At 34.7% G+C, this 27,273-nt stretch overlaps 1 long non-coding RNA gene across 1 annotated transcript in view; it reads right to left on the reverse strand.

Annotated features, from left to right (window-relative positions):
• The window catches only part of LOC145681370 (uncharacterized), a 369,013-nt gene that overhangs the window by 341,013 nt on the left and 727 nt on the right, over nt 1–27,273 (reverse strand). The gene's annotated exons all lie outside the window — the stretch shown is intronic.

Below are 27,273 nucleotides of genomic sequence, written 5' to 3' on the forward strand. Positions count from 1 at the left end.
ACTGTAATCTACATCCATTTTTGCTTCCCACTCATTTTCTGCCCTTCTGGGTACAATAGCAAAACACATTGAAACACATGTGTAATTGTTTTAAATAAATAGTAAGTTCGTACACGAAAGTTTGTGTACCTAACGTTCAGAGATTCGGACATGCGAACATCTTAACAAGGCCCTCTCCTCATCGAATTTTAAAAACACTTCATTAGTGGTATCTCACATCACAGTATCTACGCATTCTCCAAATTTCAAGACTCTAGCTTCAGCGTTTGGCATAGTGTTGATCTGTCAATCAGTCTCCTACTAACTTAGTCAGGAATTCTATAGAGAGAGATTGTCGCTTGACGTTTCTTTGTAAGAAGTATTCGAATTCCTGAGAAAAAAAAGAAAATACCAGTACAGTTGCTTGGATTGATCCGCTTCCCAATTTCTCCTTTACAGATGTTGTAGTAGAATCCCAAGCTAAACTGTCAGTTTTATATTATTATTATTATTATTATTATTATTATTATTATTATTATTATTATTATTATTATTATTATTATTATTATTATTATTATTATTATTATTATTATTAACTCTGTGCTCGATGGAATCCGAAGGTCCGATGCTGTATTCACAAAAACTCTCCACTGACTTCTATCCTTAGCCAACTGGATCCAGTTTCTACTTTGTATTCCTATTTCTGCGAGATCCGTCTTAATATTGTCATCCCATCTGTGCCTAGATCCTTCCTAATGGTCGTTTTCCGATTGGTCTTCCAGTTAAAACTTCGAAAGCGTTCTTACTTTCTTCCATTCTGGCTACATAGCCTGCCCACCTGAGCCTCCTAGACTTGATGACCCTATCAATGTTTGTTAAACAATATAAATTATGCAGTTCCTCGTTATGAAGTCTGCCAATCCCGATTCCCCTTCTTCTCGAGTTCGAATTTCCGAATATTTCCAAATACTTTCAGCCTGTGTTGATCCCTTAGATTAAGCGACCCTAAGATCCCTAAGATTAGATTAGATTAAGTGTTTAATAGCCATACAAGACAACAAATGTAATTATTGTGCTATATATTTTAAGCTTCTCGACTAAATTCGATAAGACAATAGATTTTTGAATGAAATAATAATAGGAATTTCCTCTTTCAATCTACATTTAACGTCTTCTTGGATATTGTTTTGATGTCTTATTGTTGATCCTAAATATTTTAAAGAATCCACTTTGTCGAAAGTATTATTTTATATTTTATATCATAATTATGATATAATATTTTAGATCATAATTCGCAGTATTACATTTACTGACAGCTTCCAGTTTCCATTATTATTATTATTATTATTATTATTATTATTATTATTATTATTATTATTATTATTATTAATACAATTTTAGTATAATAAGTCGATGGCAATCTCTAGTAAATGGGAATTATTTTAATATTTCTTAAAATAGGTGTCCAGCATCACAAATGTTTGGTTATTAGAAAATGTTTTCCATTTATTTGTTCCATTTGAGTTACAGTGCTTTTAGAGACAAGAGCTGTTGCTTAGATAATGATTGGTTTTACTGTAACTTCTGACATTTCCATATCGTTTTATTTCGTCTGCGAAGTCTTTATATTTATTGATTTTTGTATAAAATGTTTTACCATTTTGTGAGCAAGTAACACTCCTACGTGTACGAAAATTACTCCTTGGGCCACTTTATTGATAATAGTGTGGTGTTTGGTTTGGTGTAACAGACAAACTATATCCACCACAATAGTAACATATAGTTTGATGTCAGGTACCATTACATCTTTTCTGATTTTGCGGTACCAATGTAAATAATTTGAATTAATTGTTTTTAAATACTGGTATTTACAGTATGGTTTAGTATTGGTGATTAACTCCATGTTATGTGCCAGAAATTAGTGAATGTTTATTGCAACATCGTTGTGTTATTTCAGGGAGTCCGCGTGGCAGTCATTACGCGGCATGAGCCTGTGTTACGTTCTATTATTTTTTATGTGCTTCTATGTTTTCTACATTTTCAAGGGATATTCCATGCTTTAATATGTATTTAGAGTACTTATGGAGAGTGTTGTTCTAACCAGGATGACTTCCCTTCATCATGTTTCAGAGAAGATTACAGGATTCTTTATCCAGACATTTGATTGTCATATTTCTGTATTACTGTCTTGTAGGTAGGTCTTATAGGTTGTGGCAGTTCTTTCTGTACTCCATTTGCTATATTTTTATTCATTTAATTCATAGTTTGTGGAAATTTGTGATAGGTAAAAGGATTTAAGTAGATTTTGCGTCAGTATTACGCGTTATATGAAGCAGTTGGTTAGATTACTGTTGTTGGTGATATGTTGGGAAAGATTTTCAATTTGTAATTGATGGAGATTATAACGACTCACCAAGGGTAGTCGTCAACCTGGTTCGATCGATGATATAAAGAACTTGAGTGGTAGTAACTGTTTTCATGTAAAAATATTTTTAATAATTATGTATATAATACTATTCTCACCTTCTCTATCAGAATTATAAAGTAGATGAACGGTTTTAAATGGTTTATTAGTTGATACACTTTTAATGTATTTTTCATTCACACTGTCGTGCACACATACCTGAGAATTCGGTATCCATAAACAATTACATAGCAACGAACTATATAATACTCTCTAATATCTTACAGATATTAAAAACCTTCTTCTTTTGTTATTATTAAATTAACATTCTATAAGGTATAGTGCTTATGTATGAGCACTTTCTACCCAAGGTACAGGTAATTATTAACCTATCCAATATTTCGTTATATAAAAATGTCGCCCGACGATGGGACTGAATATAAAAGTCATAAACGAACTTGGCTTTTATCTTCAAGAATCACTGGTCCGTTTACAATAGAGATCTTACATTACATGTCCTTTTACATTTCGATCGCCCCTCGTATATCTTCATTACATTTCATATATATATATATATATTTATAACAAATCTTTCATTTCATTACTACTTATATTTTTATTACATTAATTATATTCATTTATTAAACGTCGTCGCTTAATATATAATTTTTGAAGGGTACGAAGTCAAAATCGTAAGAATCAATTACGATTTAATACATGAGTCACCGTGATGCAGGGCGCATTATATATATTAATTATTTTAGATGATATTTCAAAATAAACATTGGATCTATAAGGCATCAGAATAATGAAGAATCTTATTCAAGATAGTCGTTGAATAATTAGCTTAAAAGAATGAATCTTATACTTAACATAATCTTTGACAATTAAGTTTTCAACACAAGTCAATCTAATATAAATAATCTTTGCTTTTAATCAATTATGAACCGAATTATAATTCCTCATATTGCTTGTATATCGAAGCTATAAGAATTGTTTTCATTATTGATATTAACACATAAACTTAAAAATAAAAATTCACAAGAATATATAACTGATATGGGTTTAACCCTAACTTCATTAACTAGAATCAGTTTAAATTTGTACTAGCATATGATTCTAATAAGGTACATTGTACGGCACAATCTTGATTAGGTTCCACCATACGTTGTACATGTATTGCATCGTGATTCTGATTTTGATACGAAGTGCCATCTCTTGAACAGCGATTATGTCTATCCACGTAATTTGTCGTATTCCTGGAATTTCGCCATATCTTTCGATTGTTTTTATGTCTACTTCGATCGGGTGATCTGACATAATTATTGTTGTGATTGGTTAGGTTAGGTTGATTTCCTACATAGCTTTGCCTATTTTGCTCGTTTGGATTGCTAGAATTTACTAGGCTTCGGTTGTATTCCGTATCGTTCATACTACGGATATCTAGATTCCTAACAGGTACAAAATGATCTGAATTATTCTTATTTTTACTCACACCTGCTTGTTGATTCAAAGCATGGTATTGGGTTTCATAACATTGAACGAGCATTAACAAATGGTTGAAACTCATACACTGTGTAGAAAACAAGATCTGTTGTAACTTAAATGGGAGCAAATTTCGAATGGATGCTATTATTCTAGATTCCGACTGCAATGGATTAACAACTTTTAATTCGTTGTAGGTATTTACAACAAACTCGACAACAGATTTGTGTAAACGAGGATTGAAATGTTGATTTCTAATCGTGGCATCTCTATTTGCAAGCAAAAAATCATTTTCATAATTGGCGATCAGTGCTGCCTTGAATTCCTCATATGTATTGATGTGATCACGTATTGCCTTAAACCATAAGGAACATGGTGGGAGTAATAAATGAGGGATTAGCTTCATATATTGTGATCTATCTATACACATTATATTGCATTCGTCCTGAAATTTTTCCAGGAACGAAGTAGCATTCTCATTACATTTACCACTGAATTTACTCATGGCACGTATTTCACTCATCTTAACGCTTAACTTTACCTTCCTTTTATCGTTCCGAGTACTTATTGGGTGACAATTCCTATCCATGACGTGATGTGTTGTTGCACCGTCTCTTATCCGTCCATCAGTACTCTTCGGATGAATTTCTTCCAAAATAAGGTCCTCATCAGATGTGGGTGGAGGCGAGGTCATCTCTTGTGAATGGGGAAACTCCAAATGATCACTGACCGTATGATTGTGGTGTGAGTTGTCCTTGACCTGTAGCTTCCTCATTTCCTCCTGTAGAGTAGCTATCAGTTGCGTATTTGCACGTATGTTGTTTGAATTATTGGTGACCTGAACCTTTTGCTGACGAACAGAAGATTCCATTACTTCTAAATCCTTTTTTACACCACTGATTTCTTAAATAATGTGGTCGTGATTATCCTGACAATCCTCAGATATTCTTTTTAACTTTTCCTCGAACTGTGAGGTGATGTCATCCATCGCCTGGATAATTGATTGTTTCGTTTCGTCTGACTTCTGTTCCATTCGTTTACTTAATTCCTCATATCGCTTGTTGGATTCTTCAGACTTCTGGTCTATCGTCTGTTTCAATTCTTCATATTGCTTGTTGGATTCTTCGGACTTCTGTTCTATCGTCTGTTTCAATTCTTCATATTGCTTGTTGGATTCTTCGGACTTCTGTTCTATCGTCTGTTTCAATTCTTCGTATTGCTTGTTGGATATATGAACCAAATTTTGTTCCAGTCGCTTCATGGCTTCCGAATCGTCTTTACGATATTGTTCTTGCCGCTGTAAGGCTAACAAGATTCGGTCTTCTAGTGTCATTCCTGTTGTTACACTATGTTCACCGTTGTCACTATCATTGGGTTCATTCTCCATAGCGTTACCGTTCATTTTTCTTATTATTATTCTACCACTTCTCAGTCTTGTGAAATTTGTATTCATTAACTTTATTACAAAAGTAAATTCACCCTTACTTTGCTTCGGGTAGTGAATTTACAAGAAATCCCGGGTGAGGTAAACCAAAATTTTTATAACGACTCACCAAGGGTAGTCGTCAACCTGGTTCGATCGATGATATAAAGAACTTGAGTGGTAGTAAATGTTTTCATGTAAAAATATTTTTTTATAATTATGTATATAATACTATTCTCACCTTCTCTATCAGAATTATAAAGTAGATGAACGGTTTTAAATGGTTTATTAGTTGATACACTTTTAATGTATTTTTCATTCACACTGTCGTGCACACATACCTGAGAATTCGGTATCCATAAACAATTACATAGCAACGAACTATATAATACTCTCTAATATCTTACAGATATTAAAAACCTTCTTCTTTTGTTATTATTAAATTAACATTCTATAAGGTATAGTGCTTATGTATGAGCACTTTCTACCCAAGGTACAGGTAATTATTAACCTATCCAATATTTCGTTATAAGATTCAGGATATCTGATATAGCAATATCTCTTTGTTGTGTGTAGGTGATCATTTTTGCTAAAGCAACGTTTGGGTGTTTCTTCTGAATTTTATTACTAAAGCCCGAATCATTCCTGAAATGAAATAAGATCTCTAGTTTTCGGTCCCATAGTTATGCCCTTAGGCTAAAGGTGATTAATGAAAGTGAATGACTGGAAAATAATTGGTGGTATGACAATGTGAAAGGAAAGGAGAGAACTATGAGAAAACGCACGGAAAGATTTTATTGTCAACTGATCGAGGATCCAACCAGGCACCATTAACAGTAAACCATTAAACTACCATGCATCCAACCTAATAATTCATGTTAAGTTAGGAGGCCACTGTGGCTCACTGGTAAAGCGTTCACCTCTAGTGCTTGGGGTCCCAGGTTCAAACCCTGTTCCCGTCAAGTGAACTTTGTGGTGGACAAACACCGTGTGCATGGGTTTTCTCGGGGTTCTCCGGTTTCCTCCTACTTTCTTCATATTCCACCATTTCACTCATCTCTCATCGTCACCGTCTTCTTTAGCCTAACCGGCATAACCGTGGGACGTAAAACTCAAAAATTTCATTTTCATGTTAAGTTATCTGTCCATTTCAATATGCAATAATAATAATAATAATAATAATAATAATAATAATAATAATAATAATAATAATAATAATAATAATAATAATAATAATAATAATAATAATAATACATTAACACATCACGATTGAAAAAAGGATATGATAAATTTACGAGAAAATAGTAATTTTAACCTGCTGTATGAAAGTAAGAACAGCGTTGACGTTGTTGGTACGACATTGCTCACCTGCTGAAAAGATTGTTCAATTCTATCTTTCGATCCCATAGAAAGGTGAAGTATATTCTTTGTTCTATATTCGTGGAAAATGCAGCTTACGAGTTCAATTAGCCTTTGCCGAAGGAGTCCTTGGGAGAGGGGGCCGAAGAGTAGTTTCACGCAATATTATTATATATTTTATATCACTCAAAACGAAAAGGTGCAATGCGTGACGAAAGCTGAAATTATGATCCATCGCTGAAAAGTCTGGTTAAAAAATGCGATAAGCGGGATCAACTTCTTTTTGTTTTATATTAATGAGGAACTGTTTGTGAAGTTGGAAGAAAAGTGTTTGAAGGGGAATCTCGAGGCACTTTTGATTTCTACGTATTTTATTTTTTTGTTATATTAATGCATTCAAATTGTATTGAATTTTGTTTTAATAGTTCAACATATTTATTTTCAGTCGCTAATTGTATTGAAAGAAAAGGAAAATTACGTTGTTTCATATGAAATGACCATTTCAATTCAAAGGTTTTATTTATGTCATAAACACACAATATTTCAAAATATTTAATCGAAGTATGGGTACACTTATCCCATCGACTATAATCTTGTTATGCTAGTTCAAAGAACGCTTTTGTCTTAGAATCAACAAAATACTTAAGAGGTGTTTTGACAACACCTGATTCAGAAAGCGTTTGTTGAATAGAAAGGTATCCAAATGTTTAAAGAGGTGGCAGTCGGTTAGGTATTACCTGGCCAGGATAGCAGTGCGGTTTTGGGAGGGTGACGCTGCTGTTGTGTTTACATCAGTTTCTTGGCAAGCGCGGTGGGACAGGGGAGCGGAGAGTTTCACTCTGCAGTGTATCCAACGGTTTTTAAAAGTTGCAGTTTGGATGTTATGCATAGCCTAATCTATTTCCGCTTAATAAAGAACGCTGTAAGTTATGTGGTTGTAATGAACCATTCCTGCAGTAATGCAGATGTATTGTGAATAATGATGTATTGTGAATAATGGAAATTACCAATTTAAGAACAACATAGCACAATTGACAATTTAGTGAGCTTCTACCGTGTATTAAACAGATTGTATAAAATTGATTACGTTTTATTCGATGTTATTATAAAACAGGAGCAGCCTGTAAAACGCTGCTCGCTAGTTTGTTCGCAAGTTAATATGGAGGGTATTTTTGTTGTAGTTTTTTTTTGTTGTTGTTGTTGTTTGCTTGTTACTTAAGATGTTCTGCAAATAACTTCAATAAATTTTGAAACTGTTTATTTTAACTTGAGCCAGGGGCGGATCCAGGCTGAATGTTTGGGGGATGGTCGTTCGAAGTCAAATCAAGGTAAGAGTGTATTGCAAAAAGAAAAAAAGTAAAAACAACTTTAGAAAAGGGGTAAGTAGCTATTGTCTGCAATTTCTAGAACAGAAATGGCCACCTGCGATTTAGAAGGTGGACATTTTTTGAGCAAGAACGCCAATGTAAGTAATTTCTTGCAATTTATTGCTTTATTTGACTTCTGCAACGTAAAACAAAAACAGTAAGGCTTAACTATTTTAGGTTTTATTTTACATGTATAATTCAAAGGTGAAAATTCTTTGGTTTTATTTTTAAAATAAAAAAAATATCTTATTCTGGGGGGGCAATTGCCCCGCCCCCTGGATCTGCCCCTGGCTTGAGCACATGCGTGAAGTGGTTTATTATGAATAGGACAAAAAGAACTGTGATAGATTGATTACAAGTAATCCGGTTAGAAACACTGTTGCTTGCATTTTAGTTCCAAACCCGCACTCGTTCGCTGGTCAGGTAATACAACCCTGATGATTATGGTGAAGGAGACTGAACCTCAAATTTTAACTCTCAGTTTCTGTAGCCACATGAGAAACATATGATCGTACATGATCATGGAGAAAATTACGTTTTTTCTATTTATCGAAGTTGGAATTACGGACACCAATTTTTGATGCATAATGACAATTTGTTGGCAGTAATACCGTTCCTTAATGGTTTTACCCACTGTTACGAAGCTGTAATGGATAGTTCCCCTTTGACCAAACTGTCACTATTATTCTCCTTGTCAATGTTTTTGGATGTGAGCTTGGCTCTTGATCTGCATCGATCAATTGTGCCCTGAATTCTAAGATTATCACAGAATATACCCTTTTCACTATGTGATTAAAGAGCCAAAAAGGGACAAGATTTTTATCTAATACTCAATGATGCGGAGATTTCTAAACGTTGAGATCGTGCCTTTCTGTTAACTAATAAGGCGGATACTCATCAGGATTACCGTTTTTTTTTTTTTTTCAAATTAGTGGACGCACCTTTCTAGCGTTGTTGGCGAGACGGATTTCAACATCTGTGTCAGTATAAAATACCTCCTTGGAGGTGATCAAGATCAAGATTTTTTAACGAAATCAAACAAATTAGTTGAAGAACGGCACAGATTTCGACTGAATGTGGTGGCCTTTTGATCTGAATTGTACAGATAGGGTTAAAATCAAACTTGGACAACAAATGGTAATCATTTTATTATTTTAAGAGCTTCTTATGTTAATCTTTGTATTTCTTTTCATTTATGATGTGTAGAGAAAAGAATTAAGATTGTCTTATGTATTCTGTCTCTAATAAGAGAGCATAGGGCGCACCAAAATGCACATTTATTTAATACAGGTTAGCATTTGTTTTTCAAAATAAGTGAGGAAATTGCAATATTTAATTTAGAATTCCTTCAACATTTCTAGTCTAATCTGAAGTATAAACACGTTATTAATTAGATGAAAGAATAGGCAATAAAATGATATATATAACAACTTATATTAAACTTTAAACTGTGCAAAGTATATTATAAAAAAATCAACCAACACAGAAACGCATAATTCATACAGAACGACCTAATAAATACACAATGAAATTAACTGTGATTCAAAATTGTGTTTATTACATTCTGAACGAGATCCTGTTGTGATAGCTAATATATTACCACAGTCTTGTATGTATTGTAGATCTGAACCTAACTTTGATTTAGTAAGATTTGTCCGTTTTGAGAATTGGAGCAAACATATGCTCGGGAGACATATTCACCTGTCCCGAATGGAAACATTTTCTTAAGTACGATAACATCTATTGAACAGGTTGGCAACGCTGCATTTGACTGTGAGAAATGTTGAGTGTATATAGGTAGAGATGGAGAGAAATGTTTTATTCAAAGTAACGCCAGCGGCCCCATATGAATTCCTATGATACGGGCCGTTGGGAGCTCACAAACCGGTAGTTAAAACATCTCGCATTCGACAGTCTTTTGTTCTTACAAGCAGAACAGCTTCAGAAGCCGAAAATGACGTAGACAAAGAGTGAAAAGAGGAGAGAGACACAAGGAAATTGGAAAAGACGCAAGAGGGAAAATATTATCGGGGCGAGATCACTCTTGCCAGGTACTCGGATACAAGAAATGAAGCTTTTTTTTTTTAACTAAAAGCATCGTACAACAAACGCTGTTATAACATAATCTATTTATCTCGTGTTTTTTTACTTCATTTTCCCCTCCTGTCGCTCTACTATAAAAAAGAGAGAAGACGATGATTTTAACTTCCACCTCTCCCCAGGTAAATAAACATTATAGCGCTGAGTATTTGTTAAATGCAAACACACAAAAACTCTCTCACAACTAGAATGAGTCTGCTTTCCAAGCCAATATTGACACCGGAATTCCAGGACCTAATCTGAAATGATAGCTGTTTTAATCCTCCTAATGCATTTTTAAATCCATTTTACTATTTTTGGGGAAGGAGATTTTCCTAAAAAATAGAATGGAAAAGCTCATTTAAAATAGGAGTCAAATGAACCAACAAATAAGGTTAACACTGTGGGCTTAGGCTGAAATAAGGTTTTACACAAAAACCTAACATTTCACTTCATCCCAACGTTTTTACCCAGATAAAAGTGTTCAAATCGATTTTCAAGATTGCACATGTGTTTCTAAAGTTCTTGGAGTTTTTGTAAGTGTCTTTAAAATATAATTTAACTGTATACATTGCTCTCAGCATGATTGTAAGGGATTTTGAAAGTCATTCACAGATTAATCTACAGAAGGTTTCATGCAGTTTAAGATTCAAACTCGCATCCCACACATAGATTTATTCCGTTCTTGGAAGATATCATTCTGAGACAAAGCTGTATCAAAGAATAAGGCGGGCATGAAGTTATTATAAAACTTCCTTCACTCAACGGCCGTTGTGTGTTCATCGTGCAGCAATGATTGGTTATGTATATTCCAGATTGGTATTTAATCACCAGAGTTAGAATTTTTTAGGAGCAGTTTCCGTAGGAGAAAAAATGAGAAAAGTCCTAATATAACTCGGAAAAAGATGAGAAAGGTGCTCTTGCTCCTACAACTGATATTTTGTGTAAACTACGTAACTTTCTCTTGCTACAAAAAACTAAACTTCTGCTTAAACAGACCTTCGGGGCAGGAATTACTAAACACCTTATTGTACTCATGCCTTGAGATGATGTGTGAAAAACGCATTGCCTCCCCTCGTCGTTAATGCTGGTCTTGTTCACCGGAGATAGATACATCTTTCTTTTAACTATTTCAACAATTGTCCTCACGACTCTGGGCGGACCCCACAATGCCAACACCATTTGGTAATTCCCAAGGGTCAATTATATTTCTTTGGACCAAATTGCTTGACTTCGCAGACCTCACGAGAAGCAATAACCAAGTGCAGCTATGACATTGTTCTTTCTTACCATATAACATCCGTAAGTTCTAAAATGTAAAAGTATTACTTCTATTTGGAGATGAAACGTCTTTATAGATTTTAAAACTTCTTGGACATTCACAAAGTCTATAGAACAAGCTAGATATTTACTGGGGATATCAACTGTGGGGTGTTGCAAATTCGACAACATTAGAATTCTTCTGAAGAATAACTTCGAGATTTTGGTTGATAAAATGATTGTCTCACAATGTAGATACCTCGTTATTCTTTCTCTAAGCAGAGTTGTTCCAAATTTTGTTATAGATTTCGTCCAGAATTTATAACCTTAGAATCAAACTTCTTTTGTCTGCAAATTATAGTTTGTTTCTAAAGACGTTGAAAGTGCACACAGGTCGAAAAGTGCATCTCTGTCGTTGGAATCCGAATAAAGAAAGACCTGCTCAATATTATCAAAATTCTCACACAACAGAATGATGTTAATGAGTTTAATCCATGATGTTAAACTTAGAATAAATTTTTAAAAAAAGCAGCAGCACAAGAAGAGAAAAGGAAATTGAGGGAAGAATAAGGGAACAACTAACTAACTCTATGGCCTATGGAACCCGGAGGTTCAATGCCGCGTTCAGAAAAGCTCTCCACTGACTTCTATCCTTAGCTAACTGCATCCAGTTTCTACTTTGTATTCCAATCTCTGCGAGATCCATCTTAATATTGTCCTCCCATCTGCGCCTAGGTCTTCGTATTGGTCGTTTTCCGATTGGTCTTCCAGTCAAGAATAAGGGAATAAGGGGACCAAAAAGAGGAAAAAGAAAGTTTACTAGAAAATTCCTTCCATTCCCAAATAGAAACAACATTTTACACTTCAGTACTTTCCAGATACTTATTTTTACCCTGAAAGAAAAAAGTGCGCATCTAAACACTCTAACCCTATTGATAAGCATAAAGCATAAAATATCGTTATACCTGTGACTCTCAAACCATGTAAACGTATCTTAGAAAACGTTAAGAGAGAATGGAACAGGCAATGGTGACGTGAAATATCACCATATTCATAAGAAAACCCTTGATATAATAATTAGTATTTCATTGAAATGTAAAATGTTATTAGTGTTTTTATAGATCTCAGTTCGTTGGCAGTTACATATATATAGAAAATACTATGTTGCACTAGTGTCTGCTGTGTAATTACGGAAACAAAACAATCATGCAGGTGTTATTTGTGTAGGAAGGTCAGTCAAACAGTTCCCGGAATGTTGTAGTTTTGACATTTGCGATGTAATTACAAAAAATCTTGTGCAGTACAGTCCTTAGGTTCCCTAGTTAATATATGACAAGTGTGAACAGGTCATAACAGTCAGTTTACGAGTAGTGTACCTAAATGAAGGAATTTGTGGTGATCAGTGGTGCATTGTCGTAGTTTGAATGCGCCTACATTAAGTTTTCGTGCACATTGGGGAAATCTGCTTCAAATACCTACCTTAATAGCCTTAAAGTCAGTTGATGGTGAAAATGCTTTAAGAAAAACAGCATCGGTACTCGTTTCCTCACCTTAGAAGACATCAAAACCAACGCGATGGCTGAACTTCGGAAGATAGCAAAAGAGACCTTTCGTTGGAGTTCCCAGAAATCACAGGAGCGGTGAAGCAAGCGTGCGTGTGTGTTCCGAAAGTGCCTACTTTGAAGGCGATTAATAAAATGTGTACTTCTATTGTGGCACTAAAACGCTACAATAAAATTCCGGAAACTTTATGACTGACCCTCATATATATATGACCTGCCTATTCATATATATGACCTACCTGTCCATATATATGACCTACCTATCCATATATATGACCTACCTATCCATATATATGACCTACCTGTCCATATATATGACCTACCTATGCATATATATGACCTACCTATCCATATATATGACCTACCTATCCATATATATGACCTACCTATGCATATATATGACCTACCTATCCATATATATGACCTACCTATCCATATATATAACCTACCTATGCATATATATGACCTACCTATCCATATATATGACCTACCTATCCATATATTTGACCTACCTATCCATATATATGACCTACCTATCCATATATATGACCTACCTATCCATATATATGACCTACCTATGCATATGTATGACCTATCTATGCATATATATGACCTACCTATCCATATATATGACCTACCTATCCATATATTTGACCTACCTATCCATATATATGACCTATCTATGCATATATATGACCTACCTATGCATATATATGACCTACCTATGCATATATATGACCTACCTATGCATATATATGACCTACCTATCCATATATATGACCTACCTATCCATATATTTGACCTACCTATCCATATATATGACCTACCTGTCCATATATATGACCTACCTATGCATATATATGACCTACCTATCCATATATATGACCTACCTATCCATATATATGACCTACCTATGCATATATATGACCTACCTATCCATATATATGACCTACCTATCCATATATTTGACCTACCTATCCATATATATGACCTATCTATGCATATATATGACCTACCTATGCATATATATGACCTACCTATGCATATATATGACATATATATGCATAACCTGAACCTACCTTTTAAGGTGAAATGCAAACAACAATAATGCTTTTAAATTTTAAAGCTCTCAACCGAGAATAGAGGCCAGGATCCAATGCACCAAAGTAGAAAACTGTAATAGCTATCATAACGTTTTAATGTGCGTTATACGTAATTGTAATTGACTACGATGAATGTATTAATAAGGTCACTATAAATGGATATATACGTTAAGAGTAGAAGTTTGATATTTTAATGAGCATTGCGCGTGTTTGCCCAAATGCGATAACAATAGGAAGAAAAATTTGTAATAATATATATAATTATCAAATGAATAAACAAGTAGTACTGTCACGGATACATCACGTGAAGGAATTTGGTAGATGAATATTAAAACCGGAAGTTGTAGTGGATTTGTATCACTTCCTATGTTAATAGATAACTAGGAACGGAGACAAAAAGTGTTGTTGGGACGGTTAAGAGACTGCAGGGAACAACTTCTTGCTAGTAATCTTTTTTGCTCTAAACTAAACAAACTTAAAATCAGAAATTCTTGATTTTTACCTTTTCTACTGCAACGGTTATCAATGGATGTGTCACGACACACTCGTCTGTCAACCTGTTCCATAAAGTGTGTCACGAAATTTTAGAATTTAAAACTAATGAAGAATTTAATAATAATTAGTTAAAATCGAGAGAAAATTACCAATCAACACCTCCAGCGGTAGCAATTATGCTCAGTGCTATACAGAGTCATTATAAAAACTAACTGGTCTCACTATTATAATAGGTATTATTATTATTATTATTATTATTATTATTATTATTATTATTATTATTATTATTATTATTATTATTATTTATAATAAAAATATCAAACAAGTGTGTCGCGATGTATTGGAAGCTCAATAAGGTGTGCCATCAGTCAAAATAGGTTGAGAGCCATTGTCATAGTGAATGGATGTCCTCCACCAACTGAATTCGATCCCTACTTTTGAGCTAAAACTTCTTGGCCAAAATTGATAGAAATCCATGAAGTAATCTTGAGATTATTTTTTCTTCCATTCGGACGGACGGACACATGGACACAGAGGTAAATACATAAAATAGATTTAATAAACCTTGAAGAATCAACAAACAAATAGGAATATATTAGCACTTTATAGTTAGATAATTTATATGGTGACAATAACCCATTACAAGAAAAGCCCGGTTGTACTGCCGAACAACAGACAAAATATATATTAAAAATAACGGATTATCAAGAGACGTCCAAGATATTAGTAGCGATTGCCGTTGTTTTAAGTATAAAGTAATCCCCTATTGGTTCCCTTTAAACCTTTCTCATCAATAAGTAAATGCACACAAAGCCAGTTTTTGGATCATAAAACATTTAATGTTATCTCGAATGCACTGGGCCTGTGTTAATCCCTGTTCTGGATTTGGTCCTGTTTTCTGATTAGTTAGAAATCGTCATACGGTTGGAAGATTTCAATAAATATGTTGAGTTGTAAACTACTAATCAATACTGGTTTGTTATCGGCGTAACGGTTTCCCACATTATTTAAAGAGAAGGTATGAATGAAGAAAAAATAAATCCAATTTCCTGGTTCACCTTCTAGTTGTGACTGAGATAAACAGACAAAAACGGATGTGTTGTGCGTAAGAATTTGGTTGCATGCGTAAATCCTGTAGTGTTTGGATTTAACGTACGACAGTATATAAAACATCCTGCAACAAACTTATAATTGAAAGCATATGTTTTATAATACTTTCCGTATAAGTGTTCCATCTATACATAGTTTCAGTATGAAACAAAAAACTGAATATAGGCTCTAAGACTCTTACATACAGATGACATGTTGTTGAGTATGTAACATACGTAAACCTATGTAATATATAAAAGACTGTTAGATGTCAAACATCCTGCAGCGGCCTTATTTAACATCTAAGCGGAATAAACACAGTATGCATGTAACATATGGATAACATATGCTCCGTACAGATTTCCATAGTAAACATAAGGATTTCGTATATTTGTACAATATACTACTATCCGGATAACGGATTTTTCTCTGTGTACAAACGTAATGTACGTTAGGAATATGCCATGCTTTATTATTAGTAATACAACTCCTGTTTTAATTGACAAGGTAAACGGACAAAATGCAAAAATTAATCTGCATTTTCATTTCATTCATTTCTGAGGTGTCCCCTTCCCTTTTTTTTTCATGTCATATCGTTATATTGCTTTACATTTTGCGTTCAAGCCTTCACATTCAATATTTTCTATCTTTATAAGAAAAAGCTATATTTATGCCTTTACATGATAGATACATAGAACGTACGTTGCATTTGGTTTTATGTGTAGTTACGTTGAAATTATTATTTGTGTTCCTCTTATCTGCGAAGAGAGATAAACCTTTTAATCAGTGCGCAGTCTCCGTGCACTCTTGCGTTCTGAGAAGCCTCATTTCAGAAGTAGAATAAACGCCGCTAGGATATGTAACCCACAATGCTTTCTGGTATTGCGGGTTGTATATCTATCAGGGATAATTTTATGGTTTTCAGGGAAACTAGCATTAGTGCTTGTTCTTCGGAAAATTGAGGTTTCATGAATAGTTCATTTATGTAGTACACGCGCGTGTGTGGCTCAGTTCGCCGACTATCAACTTATATTAGGTGGAGCAATTGAAGATGATGGCGGGGCATAAGCGCGACTCACCTTTTCTCTATCTTTCTATGTGAACTATTAAAATGAAAGAAGTAGGTACAGTACGTATTTAGTTATTACAAATCAAAAGTTCAATAATAAATTTCATCTCTGTAACCTTAAGAGATTCGAAGATATGGGCATTTTATTATAATGATAGTAATTCCCATTACCACCCTTCGATGTATGATTTCCAAAAATCCTTCCTTAGTCATACCTTACATCACCATCCTTTGGACTGTTCGAACTTGAAATTTGTAGGGGACTGCGGTGGCTCAGTGGTGCTTGGGGTCCCGGGTTCGATCCTAGCCTCCGCCAAGTGAACTTTGTGGTGGACGAACACCGTGTGCGTGGGTTTTCTCGGGGTTCTCCCGTTTCCTCCCACTTTCTTCATTCCACCATTTCATTCATTATTCATAATCACCGTCTCCTTTAGCCTAACCGGCATAACCGTGGGACGTAAAACTCAAAGATTTCATTTCATTTTTTTTTTAATTTGTAGCTAAACCAGTTTTTTTTTTCAGTTAAGATCATGGATGACTTCAGACTATTTCTTGTGGGGGTTATTTCAATCCTCAGGGCATTAAAGTAGTACTGGGAAAACACCGGTAATACTTTTTGAGGACGATCGAAAATTTTCCTCGTGGCACTGGGGGAATTCCCTTACGGGTTAAGCCCTGAAATCATGAGAGGTCAGGACGAGTACTTTTTAAATATATTAGTAGTAGAATTGTTTCTTTTTTCGTTTGAGGTTTCTTCCAGAAAGTTGTAGCTAAATCAACTCCCCTCCCAGTAAAATAGAGATAGGCCGATTTCTTCTTGTCCTCTGTGCTTTACAATAGTAAATCGAAAACTGGAAAATAAGGACCTGTAGTACAAGTTCATTATATACTATCGAATTTACACTTTCTATGAAATAAAATATTTAAATCTTTCTTTTAGTTTAATATTCCACGATTATTCCTGTTAACTTAAGGGAAATGGATGATTAAGGCAAGTGAATGATGATGGAAGAATTGGTGGAATGAGAAAGTGGGAGAAACGGGAGTATCCTGAGAAAACTCACGGACATGATTTGTCCACCACAAACTTATTTGACCAGGGACGGACCCAAGGACTCTACCCACCGAAGCTAAACATACTACAATTCAGCAACCGTCCTCTCCTACTTTTTTAAAAATGGTAACTGCAAGAAATCGTTTTACTCTGTGCAACAATTAGAAGTTATTTATTCACAAGCAACCTTTCTCTCATTCTTGAAACTTTTAAATTGTTTATTTCGCCTTCTCTCAATGTTCTGGTTCATTTAGTTAGCGTAATTATTTTTAGTTAGCTTTAAAAATAATTTCTTAAAGTTGTGAAACCGTTTCTTATCTGTGCAAAGAGATAACATTTTCTTACAAATGAGATTTGGCAATTCTCATTCAAAAGGAAAGTAACAGTATATTTTATCGTTTCGCTTTATACAACCTTATCTACTTTTCTACATTTCACATTAATGAGAGTTTAAAACTCTTGTCTCTAAGAAAAGATATTCGGTGCACAGATAAAAACGTTTTCTAAGATTTAAGAAAGTATTTTTAACAGTGTAGTTAGGTGAATGATTATGGTGGAGTACTATTGTCCAGTTCACATTCTATGAATTTGAATTCTTTATATGTAAACACTAACAGGTTACAAAACGTTATATTTTTCTATGTCTAGTAGACTGAAGATTGACTGTAGTCTATTATTAAGGTTGAAACTAGTCAAAGGTGTCAGTATGAGTTTACTTCATTTAAAAAAAAAACTCAGAATATTATTAGCGTTTAATGAAGAAATTTCCCAGAACATCACATCTACAAATAGATAGCTTTAATTGACCTGGACACAATACTATCGCTGATTGTAAATTCTCATGCCCAGGCATGAGAAAATTGACAAATACACTGCATTTTGCAAATGTGAAAGTAGATGTTGTACATTTGTAACGTATAGGAACCACTATCTAAAATGTAACGTATAAAGCTTATTATTATTCTTATTTTACACGTTACATTCCAGCCCACAGTTCGTGTAAATTTTGAAATTATGTCAACACGATTGAATAATATAAAATCAATCATACCACACAGAATCACTATTACCTTTTATTCTCAAAACTCCATTAATTATACTTTTTCTTTTCGGTTGTCATAGCAACGTTTTACACAAACAACTATCTATTGTTTTGGTAAGTAAAAGTACCAATTATACATAAAAAATGAACATATATTTTCAGCTACTAAGATTAAATCTTATTTTTATATTTAGAATCAACAATATCTAAATTCTTTTCTTCTTCTTCTTCTACACAACAGATTGTTTACTTTTAAGCACCGTTGCCCAAAACTAAGATATAAAAATAGAAGAAATTTATAAAATAGATATACAATATCATTGTACAGTCACGAACATTAATAAATGGAGACTGAAGCCATTATTTCTTATGACTCCAATCTCCACTTATTAATGTTCGTGACTGTACAATCACCACGCTAGATATTAAAATGAAACGGATCCTCAAATAAGCGAATTTCTATTATGGCACTTGTAAGACATACAGAGTCTGGTTGATGAGATCCTAAATTAGGATTAAGACAAAGTTTTATTTTCGTTCAACTATAGTATTGTCCAAAGACAGCGCATATATCCGTTGATAAATGACACTGAACAAAATGATATAGCCTATAATACATTAAGACAGGGACGTACGTGTCCCTCAAATCACCTGTTACGTATAAATTTATTCTAACATTATATTTGAGCCGCGGTGACTTAGTGGTAGAGCGTTCACCTCTGGTGCGTGGGGTTCCTGGTTTCATCATACCTCTCGTCAAGTGGACTTTGTGGTGGACAAACACCGTGTGAGATTTCACGAGGTTCTCCCGTTCTCTCACACATTCTTCATTTCAGTATTTTATTCATTTCGCATCATCACCGTCTCCTTTAGCTTAGCCGTCATAATTGTAGGTTGTAAAACACATATACTTCAAAGAATTTTTAACTTTACGTTTTCTTTTACAAATTTTAAAACAATTTACTCTTACATTAAATTTGGAGCACCAGAACGGTTTTACCCTTCCCAAAAGAAATTCCTACTACGTGGCTGTCTCAAGGGTAAATTGTCATGCGTACTTTTCGAGAAAATCGAGAAAAAACAAACATTTACAGCCCTAGAAATTTGTCCTTTGTTGCCAATAATAATTGATAGTACTTATTGTTGTATGACACATTATTTATGTATGTATTTACATGCTGTACATATAAACAAAAATTCTTTTGTTTGTCTTTCTTCAAGTGACACGTATATCGCTAACACTGACATATGTAATAAGGAGTTATGAGACTTATACACTGAAAAAAAACGTATGTGCCGTAAGTATTGCTTGCATGTGTAAATCTGTAGTTTTTTGACTTAACGTACAACCCTATGTAACATCCTGGAGCAAAAGGGCAACTGAAAACACAAGTTTTATAAGTTCTTTCTGTATAAGTGTTCCGAATAAACGTGCTTTCCGTAAGAAGGAAAGAAGTGTATATAGGCGGTCAGGATCTCACATACAGATGAACGTATGTAACATATAGCTGCCATATATAACATATGTATGCTTATGTAATATATGGAAGACTCTAAAATGTCAGATATTATGAAGCCGCAGGATGTGACATTTAAGCTTAAAAAGAGCAGTACTATATATCATACGGATAAAGTATGCTCTGTACAGATTTCCATAGTAAACATAATGATGCCGTATATTTTAGAATATACCTCTGTTCGGATAACGGATTTATCTTAATGTGTGAAATATAACATGCTCTTTTTTTTCAGGATTCCCACTATTTCTTACTTTTGGATTGGCATCAGTCAAGGTAAAAGAAATCAATGTAAGTAAGCTTTTAAGAACATATTTGGGATAACAACATATTTCGTAAAAAGAAAAGTTCTATTTCCACGAAACAAACTGTGAGGTCTTTTGGAGGCTTAAGTACTATTCCTACTGATTAATGGAGTAATTTTTCAATGATAACCTGCTGATGAAAACCTCAAACCTACAAAAAAATCTTTAAGAAACTGGATCGAGGAAGTTTATTGCGATACCCTGTATTTGTTATCGACAATTACTAACATTATTGAAATTGTACGAATTTCGTGTTACAGTGGTGTTGAGCTTTTAGAGTAAGAGGTTCCTGAAACACATTACACACGCGAATGTTATTGATTGAAAATCCATTTTCGTTCTTTGGCATTCTTTCAAATCAATTCGATCAGAATTTGTCTTGAAGCAGGTCACGTACATATTGAAATATTAAAATGTTTATTTTAGGATAGTTCTAAATTAGACTTGATTTATGAACAACTATTTATATTATATTTTTTTCTATTAGGACTCAGTTGAAGCAACTAATATACATCTATGAAATAACAGTTACTTGTAAGGAACGAAAGTAGCGAAGACCAATTCCAATGATAGTATACACTTTAGAGTATTTCCTCTCATTACAGTAAATTCCTCACACATATTAATTCATAATATATTTATTACTCATGAGTATATTGTTACACTCTTCTTGTGCACGAGATAGCGTCATGCTTTAAATCGCAAGGCCTAACGTGATTTCACAGTTGACAGTTGAACGTAGTAGATGTTCAAAAAGTAGTTGAATTATTACGTATGATCATATAAGGTGGAAATAAGTGAACTTTCAAAAAATCTGCAATACATTTTACAATTTTATTTCGATATTGGCGCAATTGGTTAGCAGGCCCGTGAAGAAATTTGTACTGTTTATGGGCAGAATACTATATCAAAAATAACAGACAAAAGATGATTCAATCAATTTCGTTCTGTAAATTTCGATGTTCAATATACTTCTCACAGTAAGTCGACCAATCAGAGCAAAACTATATTTTATTCCGCCAAAAGTCGAGTAAGAGTGGTCATAATATCATCAGTGATCAAAACACCCTTTAAAAATAATATTAAACCAGTTGGAAAAAACTAGCTACAAAAAAATAGTTTGATGTACTGGTGCCTCATGATTTGACTCAAAAACATTTACTCGGTCCAATTTCTACTTGCGAATCTGTATTGATAAGTAACGAAATTGAGTAATTTCCGAAACAGTTCATAGCGACTGATGAAAAGTGGATAACTTATAACAATAATGTACGAGAAAGATTGTGATTGAAACGAGGAGACGCGCCACAATCTGTGGCAAAGCTCACACTGATGCCCAGAAAGCTCACGCTGTGCCTTTAGTGGGATTGGAAGGGCATTGTGCATCACGAGCTGCTGTCGCCGCACAGAACTATAGACAAGTACCTAAACAGTCGACAATTAACGCGAATTCACTGAAAGGTCAAAAATTAGAAACAGCTGAATTGGTCAAACGACAGATCACATAAATACATGCACTGTACAGGCGAGAAAGATCGTTTAAAAACAGGTCTATACAAACTACGCGTTACATTTTTTTTAAACAAGGAATCTCATGAATTCTATCGCGACGGGATTATAGTCTAGCATTGAGAGGAAAATGGCAGAGAGTAGTCGAACAAAATGGTTCATATGTGTTTTCCAACGTTAATTTCAAATCACAATAAATGTATTTATTCTCTATTTAACCTCCAAAGGTTCAATATTTCTTATACAACCAGATACATTATTATCCTTGAGACTGATTTTTTAAAAATGAAACAAAAGACGAAAATACATGTAAATGTTAAGGTTAAGAACTTTTCGAACATTCGTTTTATAACTATTAATTCAAAGAGCCAATAAACGTTGCGAAATCAAGCAAAATATTGTAAATAGTAATTCTCTGTGAAACGGATGCAAATGAGGAATGGACACTAAACGATACTATAGCTCGTCAATTAATGAAATCTCGAGCGAAAAGCTGTTAAGTATTGATCGATGTTTGTGGACGGACTTATAAATGAGTTATATGATCTATATCAAAGCCGGAATTTGAGCTTTCGTATGCACTCTGACGAGGGGCCCACCCATAAGGGACCCCCTCCCCCGTAAATTTCCTAACACTTACATAAATGTGTGCACTTTCTTAATAAAACTATACTTGTTAAAATAAAGAACTTATTGATATAGCAGCTGCGGTAGCTTAGTGGTAAAGCATTCATTTCTGGTGCATGAGGTCCTTGTTTCAATCCCAGCTCACGCCAAGTGAGCTTTGTGCTAAACAAAAACCGTGTGCATGAGTTTTCACAGGGTTCTCCCGTTTCCTCCCACTTTCTTCATTCCATCATTTAATTCATTTCTCATCACGTAAAATTTAAAGATTTCATTTCATTATAATGATATAGCAAAAGCATTTGATTTTACACTTCATCTGGACTCTTTCTCTTACACTGGAGCACGGTGCCTCTGTGGTAGAGCGCTTGTCTCTGGTGCGCTGAGTTTCTGGTTCGAACCCCTACCACGTAAGTTTGTGGTGGACAATATCGCGCTCGTGGGTTTTCTCGGAGTACTCCCGTTTCCTCCTACTTCCCCATTCCACAAATTCTTCCATCATCCATCACTTGCTCTATTCCTCTATTCATCGTCTCCCTTAACCTGAAGGCCATAAACGTGGGACGTTAAAATCAAAGATTTCATTTTATTTTTCTCTCTCTTATAAAAGCAATCTACTTCTATATTTTTTTCTTGAAAATATAAGTAGAAGTATTTTATAATTATTTATCGGGCACAGAATAATACCCGTTCAATACAATACCATCGTAGCTGCTTATAGTATTGGACCCCCAGTAAAGCTTGAACCCACCCACCCCCCAAACAAAAATTTTTGGGTGATCGCCTCGCTCTGATATGAAGAACTCCACTATCCGCCATATATAACTGCTTTCGTAAATTGCAATTTTTAGTTTAGAGTTCTACAATTATGCTTTGCACGCTAAATATGACAAATGATTAACGAAATTGAATTATCCTCAAAGAGAGTGGAGAAAAACGACAGATCTTCCAGAAGCCCCAGGGATAGGATATTGCTCACAACAAATTCTCACGAGCTGACAAGGAACTGACATGAACATGTCATCCGGACCTCCGAATTAAACCTAGTCCATTCAATAAACATAACAAACAATGTTCATGCACAAAAATTAGGTCCCATGGACAACGGAGTAAGACCCTGGGGCCATTAACCCTGTTAATATAAAGAAAATCGTAAACTCGCAGTGAAATAGCTATTGCATAAACACTGTTCATTGGAAAGTCATGGTTTACAGTTCATTCTCTTCCGCACGAAAATAGCTTTCCAGAGGTACCATATATTGAGGCCCACAAAGTACTTGAATAGGGAAAATTCTGAGAAGGTCGGGAAACTCCCTCCAGAAATCCCCATCATCAACTTTGGACCTCTCTGGTGTGGCCCCGGGTAAAATCACATAATCCAAATGTATTTCGATAAATCCTATAGGGGATCAGATATGAATCTACCAAGTTTTGTATTGATAGAGGGAATAGATATAAGGGAAAAGCTTATATACCAATATATGCTTTCCCCGTTCACGCACCAAAAGTGAACGATCTATCTCTTATATATTTCACTGCACTAACCGAATGTATTTCAGTAGGTCAGAATTTAGTATTTATTCGCCTACTTTTCTCGTTAACTCAAATTTCCCCTTGATCTTATTCGACAGAGACTCGAATACAGAAAGATCGAAGATAGTTAAAAATGCCCATAATCGTCACTGGGACTCACACCTTCGATCACATTGACAATTCAAGATCATCAGTCTATTGATTCAGAACGCTCGACAATGTTACACTGATTCACCACTGATCCATCATTCTTCCACTTAGACTAAGATTAGGATTAGAAATTAGCTTTCTGGGCTTTCTTCATCTATGACCATGTTTCCGCGTCATGTATGAGGGATGACGGGATAGATGTGAGGGAAAAACTTGTATAACAATACACGTTTTACCCTCACACCTATTCTGTCTATCAATAAAAAAATTGGTACAGTCAATCTTATCATCTATAGTATTTTTCAAGATACATGTAGATTGTGTGCTTTTACCCGAGGCCAGTCCAGAGCGAATCAAATTTGATGGGAAGGACTTCTGGGGGGAATTTTCCAGACATACTCCCACTTTTCCCTGTTCAAGTGAGTCATGGTCCCCAATACATAGCACCTCTGGAAAGCTCTTTTCATGTTGAAGAGAATGAACTATAAACCATGACTGGATAATGGCCAGTGTTGATGCAATACCTATTTCACTGCAAGTCTACGATTTTCTATATACTAACAGAGTTAATGGGCCCCAGGAACTTACTCCTTTGTCCATGGCTTTTTTTGTTTGCATGAATATATGTTTGTTATGTTTATCGAATGGACTAGATTTGATTCGGATGTCCGGATGATAGGTTCATGTCCGTTCCTTGTCAGGATGGATGGCCTAAAAAGTTTTTTATAATTTGTCCACTGAGTGTCCTCACCGGGAATCGAACCTGGGACCGCACCAAAGACGAGACAGTAAGGACTACGCTACGCGGGACCATAAAAATGTAATTGAAAGTTGAAAGAGTTCCATTTGACCTCTTCATAGCAAAATTGATTTGTTCATTTCAGTGAAACATTAACTGCATTCTCCACTTACTGATGAGCCGTACGCTAATACCTACTATTCCCTGTTCCTAGTTCCCATATCTAAATTCCGATTTTTAACTTCGCAGCTGGTCATAATCACTGAGATTCTTTCATTTCCTTTTCACAGATCATCCAGCCGAATGTGGTATGGTGTCTTCAGGTATGGGACCAGGCGACTTCTTTATTTCGAATGTAATTAATTCTTAAAGATTCCAGTGTAAATAGTCCTTGTTTGTCACACTGGAGATTTCTCAAATATATAAAACAGAACGTATCACAAGATGTCAGATCTGTCTTTATAATTTTCCTGGAGGTACAGTTATCTTTCGCCATAATAGCAACTGAAATTATATTCTGTTCACACAAATCTGTAGCTTTCCTTGAGTAGAGGAATTTCAGATTTAGTTTGTCGAGAAGGGTATATTAGTATCGTTTCCTTTATTTTACTTGTTTACTAGCTGAAGTGCACGTTCTTTGCACGGGAGTATACTTGTGGAAAATATTAGAATTCACTCCCTTCTTAAAATATTTATTTCAATCAAAGTGTAATGGTAAAAGGTACGGAAGATGTTCTACTTTCGGCATAAATAATAAAACACGCTACCCAAAAAGAATACTCTTAAATCAAATCGATTTGATTAAAAAAAACTTGAAGTGGATACTATACTCCAAATGTCATTTTAAACAGGTCAGACGTTTTCTAACCCAGAAAAATATGAATTCGATGCAAATCTGTCACTTTTTACCTTTTAGTTTTCATCGCCTGCACCCCACCCTCTGTAAATGGGTATGACTTGGACTTTAGCGTCACTGAAAGCGTCACTATTCATTTCAGCTACTCCAAAAACTGTGCACTCGACACTAATATCTGCCATTTTCAATTATTTTATCAAGTCACAATTTCATCCCCAGCGTATTAAGAGGGCTGATGTCATTTAGAGTATCACTCTTTATATAAATGATCTTGCAAAAGAGGTCAAAAAATTCATTAATCAACTTAAGGACACCGAAAACTATGCATTCTAGACTAATATCGCTCATTTTTGATTGTTTTTCAAATCACACTCCTGAATAATATATTTGGGGCTGAATTTGAATTTAAACGGCATTGGAAGTGTTACGGTTTATCTTAGCGGCCAACTCCGAAAATTATGTATTCGGTACTAATATTGGTCGTTTTCGATTATTTTCATAGGTCTCCCCCTCTCATTGTCCTTAAGTGTACAAGTTGGGTTATTCTCAGTAAGGCACTGAAGTTGGACTTAAAGGACATCGAAACTGTCACCAATCAGTTCATGGATGGATTTGACACTAATATCGGTCGTTTTTGATCATTGTTATGTACCTTCCCTTCCCCTCCATAGAAGCGCTAGGGGTCTCACTCTGACAGTACTCTTTTCCAGACTACAACTAATACTTGTACCAAGTTTCCTTAAAATTACTAAAGGCGTTCCGAAGTTATGGTACATATATACATACACACATACATAAATACATTTATATTTACCTGGGTATATAAAGATTACACTATTGAATAAGGTACGTGCATCTCAAACTCAAGGGTGGGCCATTTGCCTCCTCTGACTTCTAAATGATGTCACATCCTTTCTTATGAACATAGGGTATTGAACCATTATTAGTCCTGTTCTGTCGAAAAGTGATACGACGAAGTTTAATGTCCATTTTTCCAAACGAATTATTGTCACAAGAAAAGACAATTTTCAGCAAAAATTATCGCTGGGGAAAAAGAACAGGAAAAAACTGTGAAATTTGACTAATAACATAATTTGAAACATAATTTCCCTTATTGCAGTGGAAAAACACCTCATTATTGACTATTGAAAAATGAAATGAAATCTTTAAGTTTTACGTCCGACGGTTATGCCGGCTAGGCGAAAGGAGACGGTGATTATGAGAAATGAATGAAATGGTGGAATGAAGAAAGTGGGAGGAAACGGGAGAA

The sequence above is a fragment of the Thermobia domestica genome, chromosome 3 (genome assembly GCF_964235325.1).
Source record: "Thermobia domestica chromosome 3, izTheDome1.hap1.1, whole genome shotgun sequence".
Classification (NCBI taxonomy): Eukaryota; Metazoa; Arthropoda; class Insecta; order Zygentoma; family Lepismatidae; genus Thermobia; species Thermobia domestica.